The sequence below is a fragment of the Lolium perenne genome, chromosome 1, assembly GCF_019359855.2.
Source record: "Lolium perenne isolate Kyuss_39 chromosome 1, Kyuss_2.0, whole genome shotgun sequence".
NCBI classification, from domain to species: Eukaryota; Viridiplantae; Streptophyta; class Magnoliopsida; order Poales; family Poaceae; genus Lolium; species Lolium perenne.
Genome location: NC_067244.2, coordinates 42,523,940 through 42,543,277, shown reverse-complemented (window position 1 = coordinate 42,543,277; position 19,338 = coordinate 42,523,940). Strand labels below are relative to the sequence as shown.

General features: G+C 45.7%; 1 long non-coding RNA gene across 1 annotated transcript; it reads right to left on the bottom strand.

Annotated features, from left to right (window-relative positions):
* Positions 1-14,620: 14,620 nt before the first annotated feature.
* On the bottom strand, positions 14,621-18,634 carry LOC127347928 (uncharacterized). The gene is made up of 3 exons (XR_007879655.2): positions 18,123-18,634; positions 14,832-17,984; positions 14,621-14,755 (listed from the first exon to the last, which is right to left on the bottom strand). It is a non-coding gene; the product is annotated as an uncharacterized lncRNA (long non-coding RNA).
* Positions 18,635-19,338: the final 704 nt, after the last annotated feature.

Here is a 19,338-nt window from a genome sequence, read left to right as displayed (position 1 = left end):
GCTCTTGTTGCTGCGGTAGACGTTCACTTGCCGCTTGCAAAAGCGCGTAGAAGATCTTGATCACGATCGCTTCCGGCGCCACGAACGGGCAGCACCTCCGTACTCGGTCACACATTCAGTTGTTGATGAAGACGACGTCCACCTCCCCGTTCCAGCGGGCAGCGGAAGTAGTAGCTCCTCTTGAATCCGACAGCACGACGGCGTGGTGTCGGTGGTGGTGGAGAAGTCCGGCGGAGCTTCGCTAAGCGTGCGGGATGTGGTGGAGGAGAGAGGCCGCTAGGGTTTGGGGAGAGGGGGCGCCGGCCACTATAGGGGTGCGGCCACCTTGTGGTTCTTGGGTGGCCGGCCCCCTCCCCTTGGCCCCTCATTATATAGGTGGAACCCTGATACGCGTACAGCACGCGTCCGTTGGGAACCCCAAGAGGAAGGTGTGATGCGTACAGCGGCAAGTTTTCCCTCAGTATGAAACCAAGGTTTATCGAACCAGTAGGAGCCAAGAAGCACGTTGAAGGTTGATGGCGGCGAGATGTAGTGCGGCGCAACACCAGGGATTCCGGCGCCAACGTGGAACCTGCACAACACAAACCAAGTACTTTGCCCCAACGAAACAGCGAGTTGTCAATCTCACCGGCTTGCTGTAACAAAGGATTAGATGTATAGTGTGGATGATGATTGTTTGCAGAAAACAGTAGAACAAGTATTGCAGTAGATTGTATTTCAGTATAGAGAATTGGACCGGGGTCCACAGTTCACTAGAGGTGTCTCTCCCATAAGATAAATAGCATGTTGGGTGAACAAATTACAGTTGGGCAATTGACAAATAAAGAGGGCATGACCATGCACATACATATTATGATGAGTATAGTGAGATTTATTTGTGCATTATGACAAAGTACGTAGACCGCTATCCAGCATGCATCTATGCCTAAAAAGTCCACCTTCAGGTTATCATCTGAACCCCTTCCAGTATTAAGTTGCTAACAACAGACAATTGCATTAAGTATTGCGCGTAATGTAATCAGTAACTACATCCTCGAACATAGCACCAATGTTTTATCCCTAGTGGCAACAACACATCCATAATCTTAGAGATTTCTGTCACTTCCCCAGATTCACGGAGACATGAACCCACTATTGAGCATAAATACTCCCTCTTGGAGTTAATAGCAAAAATTTGGCCAGAGCCTCTACTAATAACGGAGAGCATGCAAGATCATAAACAACACATAGATATAAATTGATAATCAACATAACATAGTATTCTCTATTCATCGGATCCCAACAAACACAACATATAGAATTACAGATAGATGATCTTGATCATGTTCGGCAGCTCACAAGACCCGACAATTAAGCACAATGAGGAGAAGACAACCATCTAGCTACTGCTATGGACCCATAGTCCAGGGGTAGACTACTCACACATCACTCCGGAGGCGACCATGGCGGCGTAGAGTCCTCCGGGAGATGATTCCCCTCTCCGGCAGGGTGCCGGAGGTGATCTCCTGAATCCCCCGAGATGGGATTGGCGGCGGCGGCGTCTCTGGAAGGTTTTCCGTATCGTGGCTCTCGGTACTGGGGGTTTCGCGACGAAGGCTTTAAGTAGGCGGAAGGGTAGGTCAGGGGGCGACGCGAGGGGCCCAGGAGACAGGGCGGCGCGGCCAAGGGTGGGGCCGCGCCGCCTGCCCTCCTGGCCACCTCGTGGCCCCACTTCGTTGACTCTTCGGTCTTCTGGAAGCTTCGTGGCAAAATAGGACCCTGGGCGTTGATTTCGTCCAATTCCGAGAATATTTCCTTACTAGGATTTCTGAAACCAAAAACAGCAGAAAACAGCAACTGGCACTTCGGCATCTTGTTAATAGGTTAGTTCCAGAAAATGCACGAATATGACATAAAGTGTGCATAAAACATGTAGATATCATCAATAATGTGGCATGGAACATAAGAAATTATCGATACGTCGGAGACGTATCAAACCCCAAGTGTTGGTCTCCAAGTCTTCGAATAAGACCCGAACCAAAAACCTTCCATATGGTGGGGAAACCTACCCAAGCTAGGACTCCCACTAGAGGTGGGAGTTCCACCTCCCATATGGGGGGTGGCCGGCCCCCTAAGGGGGAGTCCACTTGGGACTCCACCCCCACTAGGGTTGGCCGGCCATGGAGGTGGAGTCCCATGTGGACTCCACCTTCCTTGGTGGTTTCTTCCGGACTTTTCTAGAACCTTCTAGAACCTTCCATAGAACCTTCCGCATCATTTTAATTCACATAAAATGACATCCTATATATGAATCTTATTCTCCGGACCATTCCGGAACTCCTCGTGATGTCCGGGATCTCATCCGGGACTCCGAACAAATATTCGAACTCCATTCCATATTCAAGTTCTACCATTTCAACATCCAACTTTAAGTGTGTCACCCTACGGTTCGTGAACTATGCGGACATGGTTGAGTACTCACTCCGACCAATAACCAATAGCGGGATCTGGAGATCCATAATGGCTCCCACATATTCAACGATGACTTTAGTGATCGAATGAACCATTCACATACGATACCAATTCCCTTTGTCACGCGATATTTTACTTGTCCGAGGTTTGATCTTCGGTATCACTCTATACCTTGTTCAACCTCGTCTCCTGACAAGTACTCTTTACTCGTACCGTGGTATGTGGTCTCTTATGAACTTATTCATATGCTTGCAAGACATTAGACGACATTCCACCGAGAGGGCCCAGAGTATATCTATCCGTCATCGGGATGGACAAATCCCACTGTTGATCCATATGCCTCAACTCATACTTTCCAGATACTTAATCCCACCTTTATAACCACCCATTTACGCAGTGGCGTTTGATGTAATCAAAGTACCTTTCCGGTATAAGTGATTTACATGATCTCATGGTCATAAGGACTAGGTAACTATGTATCGAAAGCTTATAGCAAATAACTTAATGACGAGATCTTATGCTACACTTAATTGGGTGTGTCCATTACATCATTCATATAATGATATAACCTTGTTATTAATAACATCCAATGTTCATGATTATGAAACTAATCATCCATTAATCAACAAGCTAGTTTAAGAGGCATACTAGGGACTTCTTGTTGTCTACATATCACACATGTACTAATGTTTCGGTTAATACAATTATAGCATGATATATAAACATTTATCATAAACATAAAGATATAAATAATAACCACTTTATTATTGCCTCTAGGGCATATCTCCTTCAGTCTCCCACTTGCACTAGAGTCAATAATCTAGATTACATTGTAATATACCTAACACCCATGGCATTCTGGTGTTGGTCATGCTTTGCCCTAGGGAGAGCTTTAGTCAACGGATCTGCTACATTCAGATCAGTGTGTACTTTGCAAATCTTTACTTCTCCATCTTCGATGTACTCGCGAATCGAGTGGTAACGCAGCTTGATATGCTTCAGCCTCTTGTGTGACCTTGGCTCTTGTGCATTGGCGATGGCACCCATGTTATCACAGTATATGATTAATGGGTCCAATGCACTAGGAACCACACCGAGCTCTACAATGAACCTCTTCATCCATACCGCTTCTGATGAAGCCTCTGAAGCCGCTATGTACTCTGATTCTGTTGAAGACTTCGCCACCGTGCACCGCTTCGAGCTTGCCCAGACTTCGCAGCACCATTCAATATAAACACGTACCTGCAGTGTGACTTAGAGTCATCGGGATCGGTGTTCCAACTTGCATCGGTGTAACCGTTTACAACGAGCTCTTGGTCACCTCCATAACAAAGAAACATATCCTTAGTTCTTTTCAAGTACTTCAGGATATTCTTGACCGCTGTCCAGTGTTCCATTCCTGGATCACTTTGATATCTGCTAGTCAAACTAACAGCATGTGCTATATCCGGTCTAGCACATAGCATGGCATACATGATAGATCCTACTGCCGAGGCATAGGGAATATTACTCATCCTTTCTCTTTCTTCTGCCGTAGCCGGTCCTTGAGTCTTACTCAAGACCTTGCCTGGTAACATAGGTAAGAACCCTTTCTTACTTTCGTCCATTCTAAACTTCTTTAGAATCTTGTCCAGATATGTACTCTGTGATAGCCCTATTAGGCGTCTTGATCTATCTCTATAAATCTTGATGCCTAATATATACGATGCTTCACCAAGGTCTTTCATTGAAAAACTATTATTCAAATAACCCTTTACACTGCTTAATAGTTCTATATCATTCCCGATCAATAATATGTCATCTACATATAATATCAGGAATGCTACAGAGCTCCCACTCACTTTCTTGTAAATACAGGCCTCTCCATGACACTGTATAAACCCGAAGTCTTTGATCACCTTATCAAAGCGTCGGTTCCAACTTCTCGATGCTTGCTTCAGTCCATAGATTGAACGCTGAAGTTTGCATACTTTGTCAGCATTTTTAGGATCGACAAAACCTTTGGGTTGTACCATATACAACTCTTCCTCAATGTCTCCATTAAGGAACGCCATTTTGACATCCATCTGCCAAATCTCATAATCAAAAAATGCAGCTAATGCTAACAAAATCCTCACAGATTTTAGCTTCGCTACAGGTGAGAAAGTCTCATCGTAGTCAACTCCTTGAATTTGTCGGAAACCCTTTGCGACAAGTCGAGCTTTATAGACAGTAATATTACCATCAGCATCTGTTTTTCTCTTGAAGATCCATTTATTCTCGACAGCCTTTCGGCTATCAGGTAAGTCTACCAAAGTCCATACTTTGTTATCATACATGGATCCCATTTCGGATTTCATGGCTTCTTGCCATTTGTTGGAATCTGGGCTCATCATCGCTTCTTCATACGTCGCAGGGTCCTCATCATTGTTATCCACAATCATGACATTTAGACAAGGATCATACCAATCAGGAGTGGTACGCTCCCTTGTCGATCTGCGAGGTTCAGTAGTTTCCTCGTTCGAAGTTTCATGATCATTATCATTAGCTTCCTCTGTTGCCGGTGTAGGCGGTACAGGTACAATTTCCGGTACTGCGCTACTCTGATCAACGAGTATAGATTCATCAATCTCATCGAGTTCTACTTTTCTTCCAGTCACTTCTTTAGTGAGAAATTCTTTCTCAAGAAAGGTTCAGTTCTTAGCAACAAAGATTTTGCCTTCGGATTTGTGATAGAAAGTATACCCTATAGTTTCCTTAGGGTATCCTATGAAGACGCATTTCTCCGCTTTGGGTTCTAGCTTGTCCGGTTGTAACTTCTTTACATAGGCTTCGCAACCCCAAACTTTCAGGAATGGCAGCTTAGGTTTCTTATTAAACCATAATTCATACGGTGTCATTTCTACGGATTTTGATGGTGCTCTATTTAAAGTGAATGCGGCTGTCTCTAATGCATAACTCCAAAATGATAATGGCAAATCAATAAGAGACATCATAGAACGAACCATATCTAAGAGAGTTCGATTACGACGTTCGGACACACCGTTACGTTGAGGTGTTCCCGGCGGTGTCAATTGTGAAAGTATTCCGCATTTCTTTAAATGCATGCGAAACTCATAACTCAGATATTCACCTCCACGATCAGATCGTAGAAATTTGATCTTCTTGTTACGTTGATTTTCTACTTCACTTTGGAATTCCTTAAACTTCTCGAAAGTTTCGGATTTATGTTTCATGAAATAGATATACCCATATCTACTCAGATCATCTGCGAAGGTTAGAACATAACGATAACCACCGCGCGATGCTACGCTCATTGGTCCACACACATCGGTATGTATGATTTCCAATAAGTCAGTAGCTCGCTCCATCATACCAGAAAATAGAGTCTTTGCCATTTTTCCCATTAGACATGCTTCGCATCTATCAAGTGACTCAAAGTCAAGTGATTCAAGTAATCCATCAGTATGGAGTTTCTTCATGCGTTTCACTCCAATATGACCAAGGCAGCGATGCCACATATAAGTAGAATTGTCATTCAATTTAATTCGCTTAGCATCAATGTTATGTATATGCGTATCACTACTATCGAGATCTAACAGAAATAAGCCATTCTTTTGTGGTGCTTGACCATAAAAGATATTATTCATAAAAATAGAACAACCATTATTCTCAGACTTGAATGAATAACTGTCTTGCATTAAACAAGATCCAGATATAATGTTCATGCTCAACGCGGGTACAAAATAACAATTATTTAGGCTTAAAACTAATCCCGAAGGTAGATGTAGAGGAAGTGTGCCGACAGCGATCACATCGACTTTGGATCCATTTCCAACGCGCATCGTCACTTCATCTTTCAGTAGTCTTCGTTTATTCTTTAGTTCCTGTTTCGAGTTACAAATATGAGCAACCGAACCAGTATCAAATACCCAGGTACTAGAACGAGAACCAGTGAGATAAACATCTATAACATGTATATCAGATATACCTTCTTTCTTCTTCTTGACAAGGCCGCTCTTCAGATCAGCCAGATACTTGGAGCAATTACGCTTCCAGTGTCCCTTCTCCTTGCAGTAATAGCACTTAGCATCAGGCTTAGGGCCGTTCTTAGGTTTCATAGGAGGCGTGGCAGCTTTCTTGCCACCCTTCTTGAATTTTCCCTTAGACTTGCCTTGTTTCTTGAAACTAGTGGTCTTGTTGACCATCAACACTTGGTGCTCTTTCTTGATCTCAATCTCAGCAGCTTTTAGCATGCCAAAGAGTTCAGGTAACTCCTTGTTCATGTTCTGCATATTGTAGTTCATCACAAAGTTCTTGTAACTTGGTGGCAGTGATTGAAGGACACGATTAATCCCCAGTCTGTTAGGAATCACTATTCCCAAGTCACTGAGTTTCTTCGCATGCCCGTTCATGGCGAGCATGTGCTCACTAACGGAGCTGCCTTCTTCCATCATGCAGCTGAAGAATTGTTTCGATGCTTCATAGCATTCCACGGCCGCATGAGTCTCAAAAATAGCTTTCAGCTCTTTCATCAACTCATGAGGATCGTGGTGCTCAAAACGTTTTTGAAGATCGGATTCCAGACTGCATAGGATGGCACACTGAACTTGAGAGTACCGTATTTTCCGAGTATCGTAAACAGCTTTTACTTCATCGGTTTCAGTTTCTGCAGGAGGGTCACCTAGCGGTGCATCAAGCACATATTGCAGATTTCCGCCAGAGAGGAAGATCCTCACATGACGAAACCAGTCGGTGAAGTTGCTACCGTTGCTCTTAAGTTTTTCTTTCTCTAGGAACTGGTTAAAATTGATTGGGGACGCCATCTCTACAACATATATTTGCAAAAGTTTAGACTAAGTTTATGACAAATTGAGTTCAAATTTTAATTCAACATAATTAAAAATCTAGGTGAACTCCCACTCAAAACAATATCCCTCGCATTGTCTTAGTGATCACACGAACCAAATCCACCGCACCTATGTCCGATCATCACGAGACAAAGTGTGATTTCAATGGCGAACACTCAAAGTGTTCATCATATCAACCATATGATTCATGCTCTACCTTTCGGTATCACGTGTTCCGAGACCATGTCTGTACATGCTAGGCTCGTCAAGACCACCTTAGTATCCGCATGTGCAAAACTGTCTTGCACCCGTTGTATGCACTTGTTGATTCTATCACACCCGATCATCACGAGATGCTTCAAAACGACAAGTCTTGGCAACAGTGCTACTAAGGATGAACACTTTATTATCTTGAGATTTTAGTGAGGGATCATCTTATAATGCTACCATCGCGATCTAAGCAAAATAAGATGCATAAAAGGATTAACATCACATGCAGTTCATATGTGATATGATATGGCCCTTTTGTCTTTGCGCCTTTGATCTTCATCTCCAAAGCACGGACATGATCTCCATCATCTTCGGGCATGATCTCTATCATCGTCGGCGTAGCGTCAAGGTCAATGGCGCCGTCTTCATGATTGTCCTCCATGTAGCAACTATTACAACTAATACTACTCAACATGAAATTTAAAGACAACCATAAGGCTCCTGCCGGTTGCCACAATACAATAATGATCATCTCATACATATTCATCATCACATTATGGCCATATCACATCACCAAACCCTGCAAAAACAAGTTAGACGTCTCTAATTTGGTTTGCATATTTTACGTGGCTTAGGGTTTTCGAGAGAGATCTAATCTACCTACGAACATGAACCACAACGTTGATACTAATGTTTTCAATAGAAGAGTAAATTGAATCTTCACTATAGTAGGAGAGACAGACACCCGCAAAGCCTCTTATGCAATACAAGTTGCATGTCGAACGAGGAACAAGTCTCATGAACGCGGTCATGTAAAGTTAGTCCGAGCCGCTTCATCCCACTATGCCACGAAGATGCAAAGTACTCAAACTAAAGATAACAAGAGCATCAACGCCCACAAAACCATTGTGTTCTACTCGTGCAACCATCTATGCATAGACACGGCTCTGATACCACTGTAGGATAACGTTGCATAGAAAACAAAAAATTTCCTACCGCGAACACGCAATCCAAGCCAAGATGCAATCTAGAAGACGGTAGCAACAAGGGGTTTATCGAGTCTCACCCTTGAAGAGATTCCAAAGCCTACAAGAGTAGGCTCTTGTTGCTGCGGTAGACGTTCACTTGCCGCTTGCAAAAGCGCGTAGAAGATCTTGATCACGATCGCTTCCGGCGCCACGAACGGGCAGCACCTCCGTACTCGGTCACACGTTCGGTTGTTGATGAAGACGACGTACACCTCCCCGTTCCAGCGGGCAGCGGAAGTAGTAGCTCCTCTTGAATCCGACAGCACGACGGCGTGGTATCGGTGGTGGTGGAGAAGTCCGGCGGAGCTTCGCTAAGCGTGCGGGATGTGGTGGAGGAGAGAGGCCGCTAGGGTTTGGGGAGAGGGGGCGCCGGCCACTATAGGGGTGCGGCCACCTTGTGGTTCTTGGGTGGCCGGCCCCCTCCCCTTGGCCCCTCATTATATAGGTGGAACCCCAAGTGTTGGTCTCCAAGTCTTCGAATAAGACCCGAACCAAAAACCTTCCATATGATGGGGAAACCTACCCAAGCTTGGACTCCCACTAGAGGTGGGAGTTCCACCTCCCATATGGGGGGGTGGCCGGCCCCCTAAGGGGGAGTCCACTTGGGACTCCACCCCCACTAGGGTTGGCCGGCCATGGAGGTGGAGTCCCATGTGGACTCCACCTTCCTTGGTGGTTTCTTCCGGACTTTTCTAGAACCTTATAGAACCTTCCATAGAACCTTCCGCATCATTTTAATTCACATAAAATGATATCCTATATATGAATCTTATTCTCCGGACCATTCCGGAACTCCTCGTGATGTCCGGGATCTCATCCGGGACTCCGAACAAATATTCAAACTCCATTCCATATTCAAGTTCTACCATTTCAACATCCAACTTTAAGTGTGTCACCCTACGGTTCGTGAACTATGCGGACATGGTTGAGTACTCACTCCGACCAATAACCAATAGCGGGATCTGGAGATCCATAATGGCTCCCACATATTCAACGATGACTTTAGTGATCGAATGAACCATTCACATACGATACCAATTCCCTTTGTCACGCGATATTTTACTTGTCCGAGGTTTGATCTTCGGTATCACTCTATACCTTGTTCAACCTCGTCTCCTGACAAGTACTCTTTACTCGTACCGTGGTATGTGGTCTCTTATAAAATTATTCATATGCTTGCAAGACATTAGACGACATTCCACCGAGAGGGCCCGGAGTATATCTATCCGTCATCGGGATGGACAAATCCCACTGTTGATCCATATGCCTCAACTCATACTTTCCGGATACTTAATCCCACCTTTATAACCACCCATTTACGCAGTGGCGTTTGATGTAATCAAAGTACCTTTCCGGTATAAGTGATTTACATGATCTCATGGTCATAAGGACTAGGTAACTATGTATCGAAAGCTTATAGCAAATAACTTAATGACGAGATCTTATGCTACGCTTAATTGGGTGTGTCCATTACATCATTCATATAATGATATAACCTTGTTATTAATAACATCCAATGTTCATGATTATGAAACTAATCATCCATTAATCAACAAGCTAGTTTAAGAGACATACTAGGGACTTCTTGTTGTCTACATATCACACATGTACTAATGTTTCGGTTAATACAATTATAGCATGATATATAAACATTTATCATAAACATAAAGATATAAATAATAACCACTTTATTATTGCCTCTAGGGCATATCTCCTTCAAAAGTAACCAATTAAAATAATTTACGGATTTAAAGTTATGCAAAAATTACTCAATTTTCACATTTGGCATTCGAATAATTTGTTCCATGAAAACTTAGGAACTAATGATGTGAAAGTATTTTGCATGTTGAAACGATTAGAGGGATAACTTATTTGATAAATTTGGACAAACAAAACTCCAGATATGAATTTGTGAAATTTCTTTGTTTTTGTGTTCAAAATGTGAGAAAATATAAAGAAGATATGAACTGGAGCAGATTGTGGCTGATATAAAAGGACACACAATTTAGATGCTAACGTTGACATGGATTTGGCCATACTCAACACGACACATGCTCGTCGAGGATGGTGCAGATGGCAGCAATGGCTCAGAATTCCTCATTCTCATGAGAGAGGTGCTGTCGGGGTAGATGAAGATATCCTAGGTGTAGAGGACGTCGCATGCGACGATGGTGAAGTCATTGGAGTTCTTCCTGAAAGCTCCTTGTGGTGGAGGTTGACCACATGAATGGCATGGCTTTGGTGTCATCGGTTTGGTTTCGATGCACAGCCTTATCCTGAGGCAGTTCAAGAGGGAAACTCTCGTAGAAGTAATCGAACAAAAGATCAATGTACGCGACGTACCGGTCCCATAAAATCGCCACAACTCGAACAAGACGCCGAGAGCATGAGCAGTTGAGGGCTTCTCTAGGGCATATTTGATAACCAAAGTGTTCGAGGAGGACAAGGTACACATGGTTACCTCCTCGGTTTGTGTTCATATGGCCCGAGGAGGGATAACCGGAGACGTATGCCAACGGGTTGGTTCACCATGCCGATCTAACAGATTAAGATATCTACTTGTAAAAATTATTTCTCAAATCATCAACGATCGCAAGAGCCTCTCTCGAAGCCATAGCTTTGAACTAGGAGGAAGAGGAAGTCATTCTGAATGGATCGACTAGATGAGCCAGGGAACTACGACCCAATATACAGAGGAGAAAAAGGGAGGGGGACGTGGAATTGGTGCACCGCCGGTGGCTGGGTTGGCCCGGTTGGTCGGTTTATATTTTTTCTTTCATTTTATTTTTCCTGATTTTTGATTAGGCTTTATATTACCTCAGTAACACTTTAAACATTTTTGTATCAAATAAAAATAGGTATACTGCATCTAGGAAAATAGTTTTCAGTCCCCATAGAGGATTAAACAACGGGGAAGGAACGCATGAACTACTTTCTTATGTGCTTCAGCGGAAGAACAAAGACGCCGCCCAATGTTAGCATGGAAACATGCTGAGAGCAGTATTGGGTTTACAAGGAGATGTTGATTTGGCAATGTGCATCGTAACGACAAGGAGCGCCTCCGGCCTCCGGGGATCAGGAGGAGCAGTAGCGTCATGGGCGCGTCCGGGCGTGGTGAGCTCTCGTTGCGCAGCTGATCGACTCGCCGCAGCGCACGCACGTCGTTAGAGCGGAACCTGCTGCCGCCGCCCGCCGATGCCGCCGCAGGGGGGCGCGTGTGCTGCTCCCGGGCGTACCAGTCCAACTGTCCAAGTACCACGGCAACGCCACCACCGACGCGACGAGCAGCAGCGACGGCGGCAGTGTGGAGAACACCTTCTCCGACGGGCTCCACAGGAGTACAGGATCGCGTGTCGCGGCGCCTGTGGAGCTTCCTCCCTTCCGGTAACGCCGTCGCCACGACGTCCACAGGGAAGCGCGCGAAGAAGGCCCCGTGCCGCTCCAAGGCTCCAACCACGACGACGAGCGGCATCTTCCGCTCTCCAGTGGGAGGACACGCCGCCGCGATAGAACTCAGAAGGTGCGCAGCACGCGCGGCGCCACGACGAGGACGCGCGAGGCGGCGAGATGTCATGTCTCCGAGGGCGCCCTCGGACGCTCACGCCCCGCGCCTCCCCATCTCGTCGGAGCGACGTCCTGGTGAAGGAAGGCGGGCGACAGAACGGCGACGTGTCGCACTGACACGGGGAGAAGATCAGCGATGGCGCGTCGGCAAGGTGGTATCCTCGCCGCCGTCTGAGTCGCGGCTCGGCGACAAGGCTCCAAACACGACGACGTTGCGCCCGCCCCGACCCACGACCACGAGCGGCACGTTCCCGCTCTCCAGGGGCGCAGTACGCGCGGCGCCACGACGAAAGCGTCCTCAGACGATCACGCCCCGCGGGAGCGACGTCCTGGACCTCCTGGTGAAGGAATGCGGGCGGAACGGCGACATGTCTGCATTGACACGGGGAGAAGATCAGCGGCATGCACGGCGGCGATGATGATGAATTGATGGGAAGGTATCTAAGTGTTTCTTTGTTTACCCGCTAATAAAAGTGTTTCTTAGTTGCTTTATTTAAGAAATGTCTTCTCCACATAGTATCTCTTGCCTAAACCGTTGAGAAAAAATCACTTCGCATTTGAAACTACATTCACAACTGCTAGCATATCCTTACAAGATTTGGAGGATTTTACTATTTCCTCCGAACCATAATGTCATGGTTTTAGTTTAAGTTTGAACTAAAACCATGACACTTGTTCTAGACCGGAGGTAGTAGTAAAAGTGAACAAGAAATCTAGTAATGAATGAAAAAAAATAGCGAGTTCCGTGCAGTGCAGGCACATCTAAAACCATACGGCCTGGGCCAAGGAGCAAGACCATCGAACTGGACAAATTTCTATGTTCCTTTCTATCAAAAGGACGGAATTGCTGCAAGGCAATTCCACGATGGACTATAATTCTCTACAATCGGAGAATTTAAAGTTCTGCCCACCACAATGCGCTATTCCTTGGGGATCGACTGAACCCAGTGATCTCTTGCACCCTTCTAGCTACCTCTGCCACTATCGGTCTCAGCCAGGGGTTACCATTTATGCACGATTTTACCAGCTCTGTCAGTGTTCTGACCCGCTACTCGGGGACTGATTCGGGTCTACCATACATGTCATAGGCTCATAGAATCAGGAGTCTGCTGTTGGAAAACGGGACTGATTCGGGTCTACCAAACCATAGTCGTCAGGCACATTGAGTCCATCTTCGATGTCAGTCTTTCTTGTCACAACCAAAACTCATGTCTGAAACCTTTGCAGCGTTGTCTTGCGGTCAGGCTCACTGAGTCCATCTTCGCTGTCAGTCTTTCTAGTCACCACCAAAACTCATATCTGAAACATTTGCAGTGTTGTCTTGCGGTCAGGTATATGCATCAAGATCCAAGAATTTAAATATCTTAGGTTCATAGGAGCCCTCTGCTGGTGCATGTGTGGTTCAGATAGTAAGCTACTCCCATGCATCACTGTCCTTAGGCGCGACTGCCAATTCAGTTAACCCTCCCATGCTACCTTATTCTTGAATTGTGCTTCGACTGAAGGAGACCACACTGTGGGCCTGTTTTATCAATGTAGACGCAAAAGCTATTTCCGTTTCGCATAGGAAGGTTCCTTCATACAATGTACATCCGGGTAGTGTACCAGTTACGCATGTTGCTGAAATCTTCAGAAGCTGTTTCCAGTTCTAACCGTCTGTACCAAGTTATGCCTGCAAAACACAAGTTAGAAGTTGACTCTAAACCTTTGTGTCATTGGTTAGAGAAAACACACACGATTGCAAAATATGGAAAAATCGTAGGAATGCCAGTTTACTATGGTATTTAATACAATTAAACCAAGAAAAAGAAAATCCATCAGCATACCAGGATAGTGGTCTGGAATTGCCTACTTGAAGACAAGGGCACGACAATGCTAGTCTTCCTGCGGTGGTAACAAAAAAAATATTGCAGCTGACAAGGATAGAACCAGAGAACAAATCGCTGCCCCTATTAATGGTGTCTCATGCCATAGACTAGAGTATTGAACTCCAGAGATGCTTTATATAATTAGTCCTCCTGACAAAATATTCACACCGGTCTTCATAGTTACTGCCTTATTGGTGTTCAAGTAAAAGGAGGTCCATACATCAATTTTCCGTATCGAGGTAGCTATAAGACTGCTACAGAAGACTAGAATGCGATTTATCATTTTTGCAGAGGGTCATTTTTTAGAAGAAGTTTTAACTTTTTCTGAGACTTTAAGTTGAAACAGATATTTTGAGATATTTCAGATATCATTGACATCATATGGTTGCAGGTTTTCTTTTACCCAAGATCAAGCTGCCCTAACCTCTGCTTTATTTGAACTTCATCTCAATCCTTGCATGAATTACAAGTTTAACACTCACATATGCGTTTAGACAAACCTTGCAGTGGAGATCCTACTTGACGAAGTCCTGTCTTGGTAAGCCTGAAACTCACACAGACTGATCAGCTCATTTAACTCGAGAGGCATCGGCGGAGCCAGGTTTCAACTAATGGGTGTACAAAGCTTGAAAAAATAGGCAAACTTTCAGTACTATATTTAGCATGTTGTCAATTAGTATGTATAATACATTGGAAATGCATTTCTCCTCAAAATATTGGGTATACATCTGTACACCCAAGTACCCATCTGGCTCCGCCCGTGTCGAGAGGTAATCTACCATAAAATCTGTTTCCTTTAAGAAAGCTGTAATTGAAGTACTAAAGTTGATCAATATTTGAAGTTAAACTGAGGCGAAAAAAATATCAAAGTTCTCACGCACATGAACTCCAGGAATAAAATGTTTATTTATCTCTGACGGAACCTCAGATCCAACACCTTCAGCTCCCGTAAATCACCTATTATCTGTAGGGATAATACCATAGAAAAAGTTATTGTGCAGTAAGCCATATGGACGGAAGAAAAATATATCTGAATAGATTGAAGCCTAAACACCATTTCACAAGTAACCCAAGTACATAACATACACACAAATAATGCATGTAGATATAAGACGCGTTTTTGGTGAATGCCTGATTGGGCACACATAATTGAATTAGAAAAAGCTGTATTTCTGACTCTTTTTTAGAGAAAAGGCAAATACTTGCCCTGCTTTATAAAGAAAGCACAATATACTGGGATCACCAGTTATTACAGACACACACACCACCAAGCAACCAGCCACAAAAAACAACAGGCTAACAAAAAGCTACAAGTTTAGAGCCCGCACATCAGCAGAAACCAACTAGCCTAAACACCACCAGAAGAAGAACAGAGTCAACTGATCCCACCACACGGTCTGACAAGGAAATAGGAGGTCTTCGCAGCCAGCTTCACACGGTCCATCATCTTCATCCACTCTGTCCTACGCCTTGCTGGTATCAGCACCGTCCACTGTGAAAGGAAGGAGATCATCTTGAAAATATTAGCAAAAGGAGACCCGCAGGTTTTGTTGTTGAATACCAAATCATTTCGAGCCAACCAACTAGACCAGGCAATAGCTCCAAAAATAGCCCAACCCACAAGATTAGAATGAGCACCAGGTTTATTAAGACCTAAAGTGATGAAATCATCAAAGCAAACAGGCGGCCTCTCCCAGCCCATAGCCTCTTTGATCCACCACCAATTGAAATGAGATAAAGGACAATTAAAAATAAGATGACCTGCAGTTTCTAACTCTCCACACAGCTTACAACAAGGATCACCCGGCCAATTCTTTGCCTTCAAATCCGCCGCCACCTGAATCCTACCTCTAAAACACATCCACACAAAGATTTTGATCTTCATAGGCATGTTACTCTTCCACATATCCATCATATGCACATCTTTCACACCAGAATTCGTTAACTCGTCATACAAGGATTTAGAGGAAAAGGTACCAGATTTGGTAAGTGCCCAAAGACCCACGTCTTGGGCACTCGAAAGACTGATCCCCTGCAACAACAGACGTAATTCATCTCATTCCCTAAGCTCCCTTGGTCCAAAAGACCGACGGAAGGTAAGTGCAAGGCCTCCATGCCTCACCACATCAGCCACCAGCGCCTCCGGATCATCAAAATGTTGAAAGAGAATGGGAAAACACACACTCAACGGCACCTGTCCTAACCACACATCTTTCCAAAAACAAATCTTCCTACTAGCGCCAAGCTGATATGTGATGCCTCTACGCACCCAATGTTTGATGGAATGCAAACCTTTCCAGAACTGAGACGTCCCCGCTGCCTCCGATTGGAAAAGGCTTCCATTACCAAGATATTTCTTCCTCAAAATTTGACAGCACAAACGTTGATATCCTTTCTCTAACTTCATAATCCACTTTGCCAAGAGAGAGATATTACGCACTCTGCTATCAACAAAACCCATACCACCATATTGTTTCAGACAGCAGAGATTGGCCCACTTGACCATATGGTACTTATGTTCACTACCATTACCCTCCCAATAAAAAGTAGCTCTGATCATATCAGCTTTGTGATGAACAACATCAGCCAGTAGGTAAACCCCCAAAATATGATTTGGAACATTATCTAAACACGCATCGATCAAGATCTTCCGCCTACCGGTAGAGACCGGCTGCCAGGTCCCCAACCACTTTTGAATCTTAATATGCCAGAACTCGAAGTCAGGCGCTAAAAGCTTCTTATCAGACACAGGAACACAAAGATATTTCATCGGGAAAGAACCCATTTGACAATGGAAGAGATCCGCTACTCTTTCCTGCTCTTCCTTGTCCACACCAAGGACAAAAATCTCACATTTCTGATAGTTAGTCCTCAAGCCAGACATCGCTTCATAACAATACAACAAAAATTTCATTGTGATCATAGATTGTTCATAAAGCTCCAGGAACATCACAGTATCATCTGCGTACTGCAAATGGGTAAATATTTCTGACTCTAGTAACTGTCATATACATGAATTAGATCCATGCATACTCCTATGGCCCCAAACTCATTTTGCTTCTTTATTTTGAATTGAGGCGTTCTTCTTGGTTTGTCAGAATAAGAACAGAGAAAATAACAGCTTGAAACCTGACAGACCATTTCACACCCTTTATCACTAAAATATTTTATAAGTCCCTAAGAATCAAGAAGAAACACATGCCATGTATCCAAGTAGATTCCAAGAAAAATCATGCTACATTCAAACGGATGTGCCTAAATCGATAGCTCAAAAGTCTCAGGTCATGTGCTTCCTCAACATACATGCTACAAACTTTCAGACTTTTTGCTAACAGAGAATGCATATAAGCAAGCTGTCCAATCTCTCGAGGTAAAATGACCTTCAGCCCAATATTTGCTAAGTTCCTAGAGTAACTGCACACATAAATGTAGGGCAAAACATCAATCAAGCATCTAAGAAATAAAATAGATGCTACTTTAAACAGGAGCAAGCAGAGCTGCATAAGATGCATATCCTGTACCAAACAGCCCCAGCATGTCAGTGGAACAAAATCTGGCCACAAGCAGATGGCTGATGCTCAAGAGACCGCAATCGTGGATTGAATCCACTCCCCAGCGTGCGCACACCACGAACTCGTTCACCAGCTCGGGCACTCCTTTGGAAGTGCTGCAACCCTAGCTTCACGATGGAGTGCCATCCGGCGAGCGTCGCGGGACGCTAGGAGCTAGGAGGCCACCTGGCAGCTGCACGTCAGCAGTCAACGCCTGGGCAGGTGGCGGGAAAGCCCCGGCGGTCGCGGCGTCTTTGGCCGGGAGGACGGCGCCGGAGAAGTGGATTTCGCATGAGACCTTATTCTTCAATTGTGCTTCAGCTATACGAGACCATGCACAGGAATGTTTTAGACGCAAGAGTTATCTCCGCTCCACATGCAGAGGGCTCCTTTATACAATGTACATCGAGGTAGTGTACCAATTACATTGCTGAAATCTTGAGAAGCAGCTTCCAGTTCTGACCCATCTGTACCAAGTTGTGCCTGCAAAACACAAGTTAGAAGTTGACTCTTGATTTTGCTTCATTGGTTACAAAAAACACAAACTATTGCAAAATATGGCAAAACCTGGTATTGAATAAAACTTAAACCAAGAAAAAGAAAATCCGTCAGCATATTGACCTCTCAGTACAGTGCTCTGCAATCTGCTGGCTTGAACATTCCGTCGAACACGTCGCAGGCGCCACACAGATGGAGTTCAAGTGAGCAGCTCCGAGATGGGGACCGTAGCCGGGTGCTCCGGCAGCCCTACCGTGAGCTCGCCTGCACGTGCCTGAGGAGACCGTGTGCGTTGTCGACGGCTGGAGGTTGAGGTCGGCCTGGAGCACGCGGCGGCTGAAAAAGAGGAGAAGCTAGAGGAAGCGGTGGGGAGATGGGCGTGTGCGTGGACGAGGACGAGGACGAGGAAGAGAGCGAGGTGGCGAGCGCGGCGTCTTGGCCGGGAGGAGGGCGCCGGAGAGGCGGAGTTCGCCGGCGGCGGCGCCGGAATGCGGCTAGGCTAGGTGTGAGGTGCGGCTCGACCTGGGAGTCGGTCTGGTCTAGTCCGGTGCGGTCCGGTCGGGTCGACCGTTTAGTTTTAGTGTCAGCTGGCGGTGGACCGGCGAGCCTCCGCCCACCACCGGCATCGCCGGCGGCAGAGAAGACAGAAGAAGAAGAATTTAAAATAATAAAAATCAAACAGAAACAGAAAAAAGAAAAAAAAATCCCCCAAATAAAATCCCCTCCCTTTTTTATAAATAGCCAAACGTTCCCGGCTCCCGCTCGTCCTCGCTTCCTCTTTCCCCTGCTCGACACCAAGAACCTCTCGGCGCCTCCCTCCGGCCAAGAACGTCAAGACCGGAGGAGCAAGATGTTGCAATCAATCCGGCGCATCCTCTCCTTCGGCTACTCCGACGTCCGATCCTCCCCGCCGCCCAACCACGGGCCAACGACGCCTCGCCGGCGCATGGCCTCGCCCGAGCGCGCCAAGTGCTCCGACGCCGACGGCGTCTGCCCCTCGGCGGAGCTCTGCGCGACCGTCTCCTCCACCGGTGTCCAAGCCAGGAGACGAAGGAAGCACCAACGCCGCAAGCTCAAGCTCAAGCCAGGAGATGACGATTCAGACCAAGAACCGGCGGCGGACCACCTCGACGTCACCAAGGCCAGCGTCTCCGACCCCAAGAACGACTTCGACCTCCAAGACCTCCAAGACCACGCGCCTGCGCCTTCGATCGCACCCTCCGATGACCTCAAGAACAAGCCCGACGGAGTCGACCCCTCGCCGGAGGTCGACGCGACCGCGGCCAGGAGACAACGCCAGCGCGAGAAGCGACGGGAGCGGAAGCGCGTGGCCACCGAC